Source organism: Lygodium microphyllum, chromosome 19, assembly GCF_053477565.2.
Source record: "Lygodium microphyllum isolate KBCC chromosome 19, Lygodium_microphyllum_v1.1.10, whole genome shotgun sequence".
Taxonomy (NCBI): domain Eukaryota; kingdom Viridiplantae; phylum Streptophyta; class Polypodiopsida; order Schizaeales; family Lygodiaceae; genus Lygodium; species Lygodium microphyllum.
In genome coordinates, this window is record NC_141153.1 from 99,937,041 (window position 1) to 99,953,094 (window position 16,054).

Here is a 16,054-nt window from a genome sequence, read left to right on the forward strand (position 1 = left end):
TATCTTCATCTATCACCCTCCTTGAACTCTATTTCTTTTAGTTGGTATTAGACCCATTCAACTCTCTTTCATCCTACACCTCTCAAACTCACATCAACATCTCTCCCTAATCTTGAAGTCTCCAACCATTGCCTAAGTAGTTGCTACCACCTATCTTCTTGATCCTCTTTTCCATCTATCGATAGTAGCTATTACATCTTACCACCCCGATGAACCAATTGAGTGGTGTTGTAGCTCCCTATCACGGTTATTAACGATGGTTATTGATACATATAATAGGCGAGCTATTAGTATAGATGTCACAGACATGTTCCATATGTAGTTGAGCAGTAGGTTGCCTTGACACATTTTGCTCTGTTTAGCGCTTACAAATGTTGGTGATTGGGGGGAATCCAAGGGAATCATACGAAGAATATTGTTGTTTGAGGCTATTGTGAGGGCGATAGATTCCAAGAAAGAGGAGCAATAGCTTCTAATCGAGGAAGATCAGGAGGGATCAAGAAGAGACGGCAACAAGGCACGCTGCCTAAAGGAGAGGTCTTTGAGAGCTAACTAACAAGACATAAAGAAGCAAATGTGACTACATAGAGGGGAATAGCGAGTATCTTGTCTGGCAAAATGAAAAACAAAGCTGTAAAGTCTACTATTTACACCAATGATGTAGCCAATGGGACAAACCTACTATTCAATCCAATATCATTTACTTACATCCTATTTTGGTCACAACACATACATACGACTATGATAGGGGACTTAAGGGAAGGCAAGTTTGTTTTGTAATCACATCTTGTGACAGTGGTAATCGATAGTGATTGACCACGCATCATTGGGTGTTTGTTAGCATATTTGATATGTATGCATGGGAATTAGGTCTAAAAGAATGTGGAGAGGTAAGGATAATGAGTTGAAAGGATAAGGACCCAAGCTGGCAAGTCAAACTTGACCCAATTCAATGTATTAAATGTACATATGAGTCTATTTAAAGAGGCCACCTCAATGCAATGAAATAGGGTGGCTTTCTCTACTTCTCAAACCTTTGGCTATCTTCATCTATGAACCTCCTTGAACTCATATTTTTTAACTTTTTGTGGATGACTTTAGCATGTTCGATTCCATGGCACTTCACATTTACCATCTTTGGTTATGTCTTTGTCAAGAAGTCAATCTCACGAAGGAGTGTTTTGTTAATAAAAGGAATTTTCCTTGGACATGTCATTTCTTGAAAAGAGATCACGGTGTACCTGTGTAAGGTGATTGCGATGATGCATGCCGAAATTATGACAACTTCTTCATTAGTAGTTTTGTGGTTTCTTTGGGCAACTTTGCTAGCAAAGTTGCCCTCTATGTCTTTTAGCCCATGTGGCGATTCCCTAAAGCAAATTAGCCCATGTTTCAAAACCAACTTTTCATTGGGGTGCGATGCTAGATTTGGCATTCTAATGTGTTCATTTGATGTTGTCCAACTCCAATACCCAATTGGCCAAGGAGTTCAATAATGTATTTGTGGATGCATTTGATAGTGCCATAAAAAGTATCTTGATGTAGGAGGATTCTAAGCGTTGGTTTTGATCAATCAATTCTCTTAGCGAATTATTTTGTTATTGAACAGGTGTGTAGACATGGTGTACTCTATGAAGAAGCTTCAACATTATGTCTTGCGTCAACCCTTTGTGTTCCATGTTGATCATTTGGCCTTGGTGTACTTGGGTCAAGTAGCAAAATGTGGCAAGTTGCCTAGCTCGATGGATCCTGTTGTTGCAAGAGTTTTAGTTTCAAGTGGTACATGGGCCAAGAGTCTAGCATGTGGTGGTTGATTTTCTCTCTTAGCTAGATACCAATGTAGGTTTGGATGGGCATTGGGGATAGATGACGACTTTTTGGATGCATAACCAGTCACAACAATGGTCTCTCTGACTAATGACTACTCTCTCCCTACTCCACCCTAAACTTGGAATGAAGAAGTGGTTCCTTTCCTTTCAATGGAGAGGCTTGCGATCATCTAGCCATAAATCACTAGAAGCCAAGTTCACCCTCTAGGGCCAACATTTTGATGTAGTTTTGACATAATTTTATCATTGGACATGGTTTGGAGTTTAATTGGTGGTGTTGTCCATGGATTATGAAGTTGTGATGGTGGTTGAAGATCATTCGGGCCTATCAAGTGGACATTTCTTTCATAAAGCTCTTGTTTGCAAATTTCAATAGGTACGCTTGTGGTGGTCAACCACTCATGGAATGTGCAAAAATGGGTCCCATAGTAATTCTTGTCAACCACATGCGTGGGATCACTTATTACTTCATCCTATCTTACCCTTGGAGCCTTTTCATAAATGAGGCTTGGTTTTTTTTGGCTTTGGTTAAACCTATTGTAGCTTGCACTCATAATAAGTATATTCTAGGAGTGGTGGCACATTATTGTACCAAGTGGGTAGAGGCATGGCCTCTCAAGGATATTAGTACTTAGTGCATGGCTACTTATCTCTTCAAATATATTTTTACTCGATATGGTTGTCTAGTGGAATTGATTAGTGATTGGGGTGGGTACTTTTTGAACAAAGTCTTTAGAGCTTTGACTACATTCTTCATGATTCTTCATAAGGAGTCTTTCTTATACTACTCTTAAGCCAATGGTTTGGCTGAATCTACCAATAAAACTATGTGTAAAATTCTGGTAAAGCTAGTCGAGCACCATTGGATGGAGTAGGATGCTAAGTTTCATTTTGCACTTTGGGCCAATCAAACTTCTTTCAAGGTGGCTACTAGCCTTTCCCCCTTCTAGTTGGCCTTGGATTGAAAGCCATTACATCGCTAGAATCCTTGGTTCATAGTTTGCAGTGGATGGCTATGGGCATATCAAAACCTTCCAAAGGATTCCCTTCCTGCCCCCATATAGATTGGTTGTTAAATATTGTAGCTTTAGCTTCACAAAAGTCTCAGACTGAACATATGTCGAAGAAGTGACTGTTTAAGAGGGTTTAGGCCATGTTGGCCTTTAATACCAACATTGGAAAATTATCAAGAAAACTCAAATTTTGATGGAGTGGACCATTCTACATGTTTTTCAAATCTAGTTCCAACGCCTTTTACTTGATGGATTTGCAATGGCATCTTCTTCCTCATTCGTAAACGGGTTTTGGATGTAACATTACCGTGGTGCAGGGCTATGATGTCCATTCCCGATCCTTGAGGAGCATATAGAGTTCTTTGATCTACAAACCCAAGGGGAAAACATCGTAATGTGGGAAAAACATGGTCCATCCCAAGTTTTCTCAAGCTTTTCTATTGTAGAAGTATTATAAGCACAAGTGGCTTACAAAAAACCCAAAAGTCTAGAGGTCTCCTCACTCTCATCAAGTAGGCCCACTTTCAAATTTCTATGCATGAGATCATGGACTTGTACATGTATGGCATGTTCTTCCTGTTGAAGGACATGCTTGCTTTACATGCGACTACTAAGATGGTCTTGGTAGAACTATCAAAATTTAAGAGCGTCGACTTAAGTCCTATGCATAAAGAAAGCAAGCATTGACTTATGTTCTATGCACAAAAGAAAGCGAGTGTACTCTAGTTAATAAATCCAGTTATGACCACATCATGCACATGAATATGAGAATATATAGGCATCAAAATTGGAAGTAGCAACATTTTCACATGATTTTTATATACACCATTGCATAACTTCCACATGTACATAATGTTTTTTTCCCTCGATACCCCAATGCTTAACTAAATGTGTCTCGTTGGTGGACTTAAGAAATGATGTCATTTGGAAAGGTAAAAAATCAAATGTTCTAAACATCCTCACTAATTCATTGGTCCTAGGTAATGTCATTTCCATGTCATGAAACCATTGTCATTTCTTTGGAAGGGAGCATGAGTTGTGTAGCTTAATAATGCCTTGAACTTCATAAGCTCTCATGTGCCACAAGGGGGGAGAATTTCATGAAGCGGGGTCGATATGTCCTTATCAAAATAGCCAATATTAATGCCCAATGTACACATGTTTCTCCAAAGGACTTGCACAAATCAACATTCTTGGTGAGCATGCTCATGAGTAAGTCATTGCCAAAATTGCTAATCTAATGCATAAGGGGTGCATCTTTTGCAAATGTGTTGCATACACCACCTTCCACGGGCTTTGGACTTAGAAATATCGTAGAAGACCCCAAAAGAAGCCCAAGACTTAAAGACGCAGGCATCGATGGAGGGTCAGCACAATGCCGTGATGGATATCCAAAGCGTTGCTACGTGCTCAAGGGTATTACGCAGGTAACCAATGGATTTGGGTACCAAAATCCCCAGCTAAACCACCCCTATCAGCTGAAGGCCAGGTTGCATCAGAAGCAACGAAGCACAAGAGGAAATCTAAGAGAAACTCTAGGTCTCGAGGCAATAAACCAAACATGAGTGTTCGAAAGAAAGAGCCTTAGCCTAGCATGCTTAATAAGTAGATGTCATATGTAACCATTGAGCATACACAAAGACCATTAGTTCTCAAGGAGCTTTTGACTTCCCAAGAGGATAATGAGCATCAGAGGCACAACGCTGCTCGTGAGAAGGCTGGTTGCTCAACAAAGCAAATAGCACAATCGTCTAATAGCCTCGAGCAAATCATTCAATCAGTGCCAAGTCCACCTAAGAGTCCTAGATCTCCTACACCTTCTTTTTCCAAACGGACAGAGGAAGCACTACAGCAGTCGTCAAGGGAGACTGCTCAATCCCAATATCTATCTTCATCTAAGCTTCTAAATGTCCAAGAGGTGGGACATGATACTAGTTGCAACCTAATGTGACTAGATCAACTCAGGCTCGATCTACACAAATGAATGCTCAAAGGACAACAAAAGACACGACCACTTCCGATCGCCCTAGGGACCTGACACCGCAATCCACCAAGAGTAGCCAGCCCACTAGACTAGCCGCTACTACTTCCAATCAGGGATCACAGTAGTCACAGCCCTTGGTTGTGACAATACCCCTTGCAGAACATATCCTTAGTAGTTTACATGTGAAGGAGGTGTCGCAACCAACTTCCTTGACAACTCCAGCACTTCCAAAGTGCCTAAAGCCTAGGCTGGAGGAGTTAAACACAAGGGAATTGGCTGAAGAGCTAGACTCTCCGAAAAGGGAGGCAGTTGTACTCTCACAACCTAGCGAGGCTATTCAGCAGGCCACGGCTACGTCCCATAAGGGCACCCTAGAGAAAGAGAATGCTAAGGCCCAACCAAGCACATCAACAGTTGACCTAGTCCAGGGCCCTGAGTCATTGAGAGATGCACCTTCACTGACCAAGAAAAAGAGGAGAAAACAGCAAAAATAACAGCAACTACAAGTGGTTGTGGACTCCAAGAACATCGAGACCAAGAGCACTAGAGAGATGAGGAATAAAGCATCGAGACCATCCACCAATGAGATAGCAACCGAGCAAGCCCTCAGTTAACATAGAAGTATCACAAAATGCTTAACCGAGTTGGATGCTAAGCTCAAAGTGTTCGCACGTGTCTACATCCTAGCAGACACGGGCGCATTCCCTAAAGAGCAGCTTGAAGAATACTTACCATTTTCCTTATCCTGGGAAGAGCAAGAACATCTTAACAAGCACTATAACATGCGACTCATCTCTGACGAGGAAGCCGATGAACTACGCTTAACTGTAACATTCAATGATGTGCTCTACCAACTAAATCTTTTAGAGATAGAGCAACTAAAGCGACTATCAGAGGATCGAAGTTAATTTGAACAACATTGGTGTGAAAATCGCATTGTAATGGCCGAACTAGGAGCCCAGATCATGATAGTCTCAGAGGAGCGATTGGCCAAATGGCAGTCTCAAAGAGACCCAACCTATGTGGCACCAACTTCCTTTCGAGTGTGCTAACTGCCATTCGGGGTACGGACTTAGCTGAAACTAGCCAAGAGAACTCTCTGTTTGATAAGGTTCTCACTAAGGAGGAGTTACATGTTGCCAGTAGACTCGGACAAGGTTCCATGCTACTCGATGTTGCGAAATATCTATCGGTATTGAGTAAGCTGCCACGAGTACTAGATGCATGTGCCACGCTCCAGTACAATCCGGAGTTCTACAATTGGCTTTTATCCTCGTGAAGTGACATGGATTCATAGTTCTGTATATAAATAAACAATGCCTTTTGTGACCCTGTATAGACACTATCAACACACACAAGCAATAATAGTCAAGCGCAGGGAGAAGAGTTGGGTTCGACAGGCTAAGCCCCTCAGGTCCTCCTCTCACCACACATTTAGAAGTTGTGTGACCATTCCCACCTCCAAGCAGAGGGCATGCAACCCTCATTACCACCATAGGAAGCCGTGACCAACATCTCTGATGGTGTAGAGACAGGGTACCGTCCCTTTCTATACACCTTTTTCCCTTTCCGGTCTATCCTTCCGAGGATGAGCCCTGCCCCACTCCATGACAACCAGTCCACGTAAATTAGTATAAGCCAAGATCTGATAATGGCTAGATGCCAAATGAACATCATCATGGGGACCATCCCTCTACAACGATCACTGCATGCCTCACCTCTCCCCTTCTCGTTATATGTGCTTGATAACCCACACTATAATCCCTTCCATGCGAATGGTTTTATCCTATATCAAGGCCTAAACCTTGGTTCACATTTTGCAAGTCCCCCTACGTGGAAGACATGGAGCACCCAGGGCAGCTGGCTTGTAAAGATGCTCTCCGCCGTCGAAGGGAACATGCAGCACAAGCTACTCCACCGGTGCGCTACGTGCCTAGCCTCAAAAGTTATGCAAAGAAACGAGGTTCCAAGCGACACCGCCTCGGACGTAGGCCGAAGACTCCCCAGGCCTGAAAAAATATGTACCCAACCCTAACCATGTACTTGATGACCAACAAATTGTAATGCCTAGTCAAGGAGTCCTTGAACGATAGAAGCTCAAAGAAGCGCACAAGGCCGTGCAACACCGGTTGTGCAAGGCCCCAACACACGCTCAGGCACCAAGTGCTCAAATGCAGAAAGAGCAGTTCGAGACAAGGAAGAATTCGATGCATTGTTCAAAAGCATTTTGGAAATCGTTGCGGCCAGAGACTACACCATTCAGGTCCCGGCCGATATCTTCCTTGCCCAACCTCACATGAGCCCCTCACCAGTAGAGCCTCAGTCGCCTGACCACCCGGACTCACCCCACCTTGTGCAAATAGAGTAGCTCTTATGATATGCAAGCAACTTAATAAAGACCATCCTGCCATAACTTTTTGCATTTTGATGTTTAAAGGGGTAGGCTCCCCACTTATACACACTTTTCTCACCTATTGCTAATATATGCCAAGTCCTTAACAAGCACCGGAATAGACATCGCAATCAACATCATAGGATTTTGAAAAAGTAGTATCTTGACATGATTGCAGTTGTTCGTTGTACTTGACGCATGCGACTTGCATATACTCTCATGAAGTGACAAGTGGATGCAGGATGACACAGGTCTTTGTGCGAACGTGTTCAATGCCCAAGTCACCGCAAGACCACCAACCTCACAAAGAACCGCGACAAAACCACGCTGCCAAATGCGAAGAATCACCCTTATGAGTACCCACATCGCATGACCCAAAGCATAGTCATGGGCTACGCTCTCTTTCTAGGTCAAGATCTATAGTTGGCTCACGACAGTTGTTACCTCAATTATACCGACATCGTGTGTCACAAAGAGGTTTGCAATATCTCAAGTGTATCTCCCCATCTCAACAATTGCTTCTCTAACAACGAGGCTAGGGCACAATCATCACTGTAATACCCATTTCCTAGGCCATTGAAGCTTGACATTTCCCAACCCATTGAAAGGCTAATAGCCTCAACATATTGTAATGGTTGTACTTATGCAAGTAAAAAAAAAAAAGAACAAAAAGATAACAAGCACCCACGATCGCAACACAGCACCTAGGGGTCCTTAAATTAGGTGTGTCCAATGACCTTGGTCGGCTGGCTCCGTCCCTAGTCCCCTAGCCCCTTAGCTCACCTACACTTGTTCAGGGCACATCAAGGGCAGGACATACCTAGGGAGCTTGTCTCGCCTATGATTAGACCTGTCACCCTGACCCATTCACACAATTTCCTCTTGCACCCTGCCTTAATACCATTGCAATCAATTGTGGTAAGCACTGCACAAATGGCCATGCGAAGTACACTTTCCTCATCACGCAAGTCCAATAGCTCCCAGCTACTATCGATGGTGCAGTGTCCCTGTATTCAAATATGATAAGTCGTGCAGTCACATTGCCAAGGATGTCGCAGACACCTTCACGTGTACTTCTTCTCAACATGGACAACTTTGCTTCATCCACACATAGTTATGAGAAACCAACCTGCGGTCTTCTACCTACGTAATATCTAAGTATGCACGAGCACTCACATAATATCTACACCAAAGTATATACACAGTTTGGGTCCTCAAGTGTAGGACAATACTCTCAGCTTTCTTAGAGTTCGACCTATCTTCCAAACTAATTAAACTATGTCTTGTGCACGATAGAGAAGGCTAGCACTACCCCTAGGGAGAGACCACCTATGAGAGGTTTTCAATTGCATGTATTGAAGACTCCAACGAAGGTGCCGTTTGCTCTTCATTGACACTCAACTCTAAATTGCTATCCTTTATCATCCTGCAAGCCCACCAAGAATCGTCATGTGCAGAATCCCCAACAAACCGCCACTTGTACTCCATCAGTGCAATCCCCACAAAGAATAGCCCTACCACCAGCCACCTAAACCACCAACGTGCCCCCAACGACCTTCCTCCCCACCACTACCAATACTCCTCCACGGCAACCACAGACGTCCTTGCCACCCACATCTTCGGTGCATGCTAAAGCTTGCTACCTACGACGGTGAGTGCCATGGGACTGGCACTCGTCTAGGAGGGGGGTAATGTTAACCCTCAAATGAACGAAGGTGGAAACTCTAGAAAAGCTAAAGCAGAAGACAAAGGCCAAGGCAAAGTGAAACGGAAGACAAAGACGCACAAGGAGAAAAGTCCTAAATAAGGGAGAAAGGCGCGCAAGGAAAAGCCCAAGTCGATACTTTCGTAAAAGAGCTCAAGCACATCATGGTTTAATTCAAGGAGCGCCGGGCTCTCACCCGTGCAATTTGTAAATGTAGACGGGCGGTGGAAAGGAAGCTAGGAAGATAGAAGGACAATGGAGAAAAGGGCCTAGGCCACGGCCGGCCATGTAAAAAAGGGGATAAGGGAATGACCGCCCAAAAGGGATTTAGGGTTATGTATTAAAGTTCAAAAGTGAATGAGAAGCTCATTCTTGTGTGTGGCCAAAAGTGGCTCTCCTCTTCTTCTTCTTCTTCTTCTTGCTTGCTTGAGCTTGTGCTTGAGAGAGGGAGTGTGAGAGTGTGAGGGAGTGAGTGTGTGAGGGTGAGGGACCGGGGAGGAGAAGCTCTCCATCTTCTCCTCTCTTCTCTTCTCTTCTCTTGCTCGTGGCTATGGAGCTTGGAGCGTGGAGCTTGCTTGCACTTGGATCGTTGAGCTACCGAAGTGTGCGGGAGAGGAGGTAACTCGATCGGCATGGAGGTAAGCTCACTACACCCGTAGATATGGATGGCGCGTCGGCTATGTGAGAGGTAGTCATTAGTGCTCGGCTTGGAATTCTTGAAACAATAAGCGGTCCGTGGGTCTTGGCGGTTGAGCGAAAGCTCCCACATCTTGGTTCACTGTCATTTTCTTTGCATCTGGCATTTCACTTGACAAGATTTATGCCCCGTGCTTCCCATTATGAGACTGATGTTTGATGTGGATGCTTTTGGATTCAGCTGCAGTATGGGCCGACGTTTGGGCTTGAATCGACTTGCATTTGAGAATTTTGTGGAGCAATTTGCATTTAGTTGGCTTATCACTTATGCAGCTGGGATGCTATTTGGCCCTTAATACCCCGATTATGGATCTTGGATTTACTTGGATGCAGATACATATTTGAGCAGTGCTTGCTCCATTGTCTTGGCAATTGGTTATTGAGCTTTCATTGCTCATTGATGCTTGGTTCTTTGCGGGTTACTCCTTGATCAGTGGACTTCTTGATAGTGCTTTTTTTTAGCAGTTATGGCTTTGTTGCTTTTGTGTTGCCTAGCTTCTATGCTAGTTGGGTTGCTTTTGCCCATACATATTAGAGAGCAGTTGCTCTTGATGCTTACCCAACTATGCACTTTGTCTACTATCATGTACTTTACAGAGCCACTTATTTGGATTTTGTCGTACATATACTTGGGCTTCTCTTGGAGCTTGACCATTGCAGGATCTTATGCCACTTACTGGTCTTGCATTGACTTGGATGCTACTATGTGATCTGATGTACTACAGAGTAATGTTTGACATTATGGTTATGGGCTGATTTCATGCCTGAATACTGTATGCTCTTTTGACAGATGTCTTGGCCTTTACACTATTGTGGTTGGTTATGTCATGCACTTAGCTACGAGTCTTTTTCATGTGGGAGCTTCTACATCCCTAGTTGATGCTTCTGTGCTTCCCTTTCCAGTGAGGATGGAAGAGTACTTGCAGCAGCATGCTTCTATTACAGATCTTGATGCTTGCCCTGATTGTACTCTTGGTCCTTGCAGAGCCCCCTTGGCTTATGGCAATCGTACGAGGCATGCTTCTCTAGATCTTGTCCATTGTGCAGTATATGGACCTATGCCTTCCTAGTCACTTGGTGGAGCGCCGTACTTTGTGACCTTTGTTGATCATGCTACCCACCATGTTTGGGCTTTTTCCTTGGTGCAGATTGAGGATGCTGCAAGTATGCTTGACAGGTTTATGGATCCTATTGATAGCATGCCTAGGTGCTTGTAGATGGATTATGAGAATCATGCTCTCTCTCCCAGCTTTCGGACCTCTTGTCAACAGTATGGCATTGATTTCTTGTGCCCACAGTATTATGGGATTGCTCATGGCATATGCTTGACCTTATAGGCAAAGGTTGCTTCTATGCTTACCACAGCTGGGTTGTCTTATGGATTTTGGGCTGAGGCCCTTATGACGGCAGTCTATTTGGTTAACGGGACGTCGTGCTTGACCTTGGATGGTATTACACCCCATGAGGCATGGAGTGGCATGCAGCCCTCCTATGATTACTTGAGGATGTTTGGCTGCCAGGCATCTGTACGTATGCCACATGAGCCTATGTCACATAGATGTATCCTCCTTGGTTATGGAGATGGTGACTTTAAGGCCTATAGATTATGGGCTATAGTGCCATTACAGCAAGCTGTTTATGCTTAAAATGAGGCACTTATTGGCCCAGATGGCATAGCTATGCATAGCAGTTAGGGTCAAGATGTTGGCGATCAGTTGCTAAACCCCTTGCAAGCTCATGAGAGCCATTTTCTTGTAGTTTTGCAGGCTGGACAGCCAACCATATGTCAGTCTTCTGCTTCGCTGAGGCCACATGTAGTCTTGAGACCCCGTTGGATGAGTGTCCGAGATGTTGGCTCTCTTTCAGTGATTGACTCTAGAGAGTTTGACTGCTCTCCGCTGTCTTATATGCGCTATGGTGATGCTATGCATGAATCTGATGCTTTACAGCCTTGCACTCATGAGTTGTGCTTGCTTCATGAGAAGCATTCTTGGATTCCTCCGTTGTATGAAGCTACGTGATCGCTTATCTCCTGGATGTCATGCACTCGGGGATGCTTGACTCTTCTTTCATAGAGGTTCCCGCTTATTGCACAACTCGCTTTTCAATTGGGCGTTGGGTGAGATGTCATGATTCCTCACCTTGTCTCTTTTCTTTTTTCTTTTTTTTTCACTCCCTGGCCCATCGGCCTTTTAGTGGGAGGTTGTTAGGGTAAAAGGCCCTTGGGCCTGCCCGTGTATAGTGACCGCCCATATTCTTTATTCATATATATATGATAGTGCATTAAGGTTGTCTACACACTTTTGGACAGCACTGTGTGCTCTTCTCTCCCGCATCTTCCTCTTCTCCTTCTCCACTACCATTGCATCCCCTTCACTATTATTTTTGTTTTGTTATTTCCAATCTTTTTTTATAGTTCTCTTTTAGGCTTGTATATTTATGTGTCTTAATCTCTTATTTTGCATTTCTCAGCACTAATCGATCATTAACACATTTGTACAAGCTTAGCATGGCACAAAGTTACAAGCTTAACATGGCACAAACAACCTAGTGATTGACAACTAAAACACGCAGACTATAAGTTACATCTAAAACCCATCCAAAATTAGAGATCCTACTAATGGGGTCCAATGGTTTTGGTATCTTTGCTTTGAGGTTTGTTGAAGGAAGAGATATTGTCCAAGAGACTTGTGAAGAAGGAGCTTATAGCATGTAAAGGAGTCAAACTTGTGAAGAGGGAGCTTATAACATGTTGGATTAAGTGGTTGACCTTGCGCTCTGGTATAGAAGACAACAACCAAGATAGGTGATTAGGAAAAATCACCACTCCAATAGGCAAAAGACGCAAGGACTCGGAGTAGTTCGAAGCTAAGGATGTGGAGGTGGCTCAAGTAGATGCCCAAAGAGTAAAGATCTGGAGAATTTGGAGGAGATGACCAAGGTTTAGATGAGTTGATACACAAGTGTAGGAAGATTATATATCTAAGGCTCCATATGCCTGAATACAAGTGAAAAATTTTTGAAAATCCACATGAGCACTCAAAAGGTAGGAAAATTGGAAGGAAATATCTCAAAAGGATTAGTTGGATACTTTTCAACAAACCTTCAAAAGTGTAACATAGAAATAAGAAGCTTTTGATGTATCCATGTTGGAAAAGGGGCTCTATTTCCCTTTCTTTTCCCTTTAGTGTTCAACATCATGAGCTTCTACTCGAGAGGCACCACATACCTAGGTAGGTGGAGTTATGGGTAGTAGGGGGTTCCTAAGTAAGGCCAACAACCCCAAACCACACCTAACTAGGTATGCAATCCCTCCCTCACAAAAGATCATGTTTTCATATCTCATAATGTGGGAATTTGTCTAAAACTTCTTCTAAAGTGATACTTCTTGTGCCTACTGGAAATTTTCCCATGTATGGAGACATTTTTAGAGATACTCCATTGACTCCACATAGTACTACCAAAAGTGTTTGCAATGAGCCACCAAGGTCATATAAGTCTTTGATATCATGAACATGTGCACTAATCTACCTGCCAGGTGGACTTTCTCACATCAATAAACTTAGGCGTGTCCTTGCTCTAAGGCTATGGGACAAGTTGCAAGAAAAAAGGAGCATGCTAATTTTGATCTCGCACCCCATAAAATAATTGACACTAGTACATAAGGCGCCAAAAATTTTAAGGAATCCTTGGGAATAGCATGGGCTCAAACATGAAGGGGTAGACCAACACGCTATATCTTATGGTGGTAGTGGTTGGATAGCCCCCCAATACTGGCCAGCTATCAAAAATTTAGGGCCTTAAAAATCATGATATTAAAGAGCATTGAGTGAAAGAGTAATGTGTGTGAGAGTCCTTTGGTTTTTGGCTACCCCAAATAAGCCTTTTTGGCTTTGCACTGGGCCACTAGTCTAACTACCAAAACCTATTATAACTAGCCATTTGGCTTTGCAATGGGCTATTAGTTTAATTATAAAATATAGGGTCATGAAAAATGTAAGTATAGGAGCCTTGGCAATAGTAATCAATGATTTTTTATAGGATAATGCACATGGATGTTATCACAATTTCATATTGGATTTAGATGAATCTGAGCATATTATAGTATGCTAGGAGACACCATTGTGTGTGTGTGTGTGTGTGTGTGTGTGTGTGTGTGTGTGTGTGTGTGTGTGTGTGTGTGTGTGTGTGTGTGTGTGTGTGTGTGTGTGTGTGTGTGTGCACGTGCACGCTGTGTGCGTGCGTGCGTGCGTGTGCATGTGCTTGCATGTGTGGGCATGTGTGTGTATGTGTGCATGTGCATGTGCACATGCACATGTCTATGTATGTGTGCACATGTGTCAGAGTCTATCTGCATGTCATGTATGTTTGCAATGTGAGTTGAGAAATTGCAGTCATAACAAGTTCATGCAAGGGAAGTAAATTCTTTCTTGCACATAAGTGTTCTTGTGTGGGATAATGCTTTTAGGGGACTTGCTTGTTATAAGTTTGTTTTCCCTCTCCACATTATGTTATTTCCAATTTATGCTATGTAGAGATATAGCTATATGTAACATGTTTTCTAATTTCACTACTTATCATCATCTTGCCTTTATTTTTGGACTCTTTCTTTTGCATCTATTCATGAATGCGAGGTATATCTTCTTGCATTACATCGAGCACCTATTTCATCCAATTGAAGTACTTAGTGCCTAGATAATGGGCCTTTCAACTTTGAGTTCGTGAGGATTTGCTGACAATATTGAATGAATCATAACTATTGGAAGTCATTAAGCATATCCACCATCAAGTATTTCACAAGATTACATATGTTCACGCACTGCTACAACTAAGAAAAAAACATTTGCACTTGTTTAATTACAAATGTTGATCTAAGTAGAAACTTAACTAGACAGCTATCCGTCCTTGGCCTTGTCTCTTGACCTTCTTGTTTTAGGCATGGCCTTACTCACTGGTTCTCGTTGTTTGACCTGTGCTTGTATCAACTCTTCCAACAAGTCCTTGCTCTCGTTAGAAGGCTTGATTGTTATGTCAGCATCTTCCTTGCCTTTCCCTCGAGGTTCGATGAGATCACTCTTGCTAAAGGTCGTGACTATCCTCACACCTGGTAGTGTCAGATGTATCCTCTGTGCTACATAGTCGGCCTCACACTTGGTCGCCCTTTTGAAGGGTCTTCCTAGGAGGGTTTCCTTGCATTTGTAGCTTACTGATGTTGCATTTTGCTCTGACTAGACACGGTCTGAACACAATGTCTTTGTGTTCTCGTGGTGTAGCCTTTTTGTCCTTGATGGCTAGATTGGCCTGTTGAGGTTCGAGGGTCTCTTTTTGTCTTTGTTTGGGTGTGGGCTTCTGTTTACTGCTTTGTAAGTGAAGATCTATGGTTGTGTAGAGCCATTACTACACTAGGGCCTAATTCGGAGGACCTGTTACGATGCACGTTTTCCCTCCAACCTACTTGGGGGAGGTGCGGAGGAGGCAGAGCCCCCTCTACGGGGGTCCGGGGGGGAGGGGGGAACAGTCCCCCTCGGCCCGCAGGGCCGTTATGGTAAATGCCATGCGCAATTTGGAGGGCCGTTTATAGCCAAATTTTGAACTCCTTGCTCCAAGTTTCAGCCTAGTGATGGATCTGTGATGTGCCTTTAGCTCTACGTAGCCTTTGGGGTCAATTACGGGGTCTAGATGCATCAAAATTTGTGTTCTAGATATCCGATTTTGACAGTTTTTCCGTTCGATTCTCAGATGTCCGATTATCAGAATTGGACGTCCAATTTTGGTTGGTCTGGTCGGCCCAGTGGTCCGATTTTGGTCACGCCCGATTTTTGGAATCGGACATTCGATTTTGACAGGCGTCCGATTCTGAGTGGTCCGATTCCTTGTGTTTGATTTCCAGGGTCCGAGTGTCCAATTTTCAAAATCGGACGGTCAAGTGTCCCCGATCAGACATGTGAAGGTGGTCCTATTCTGGGACTCGTCTCCGATTTTAGGAATCGGATCGGAAAGGTGGTCCGATTTTCAAAGTCGGATGATTTTTGGAGAGGTCCGATTTTCGGAGTCGGACAGTCCGACTCCATAGATATGGCAATCCTATTTTGGGACTCGGATGAATTGGTCCGCTGTGTAGCCGACGGCCCGCGAGTTGCACGTGATGCCTCTAGGCCGACGTCTATTTCATCGAATTGTGCCATGCCGTCTAATTAGATGCAAAGCAACAGAGGGAAATGTTTGGCGTACCTGGAAACGGTGTGGCGCTCGAATCGATCAGCACGTCAACGATCTCCCCGCAGCTCTCTCTCTCTCGCTCTCTCCCTGGCTCTCAAGCTCACTCTCTTCTCAAAGGGCAGGATGTCAAATGTGGCCTTTCCTGGTTCCCTGGGCCTCTTATTGCCCCATCCCAGCCTGCTGTGACCTCAGAAGTTAGTCCCTCATACTCTTCTA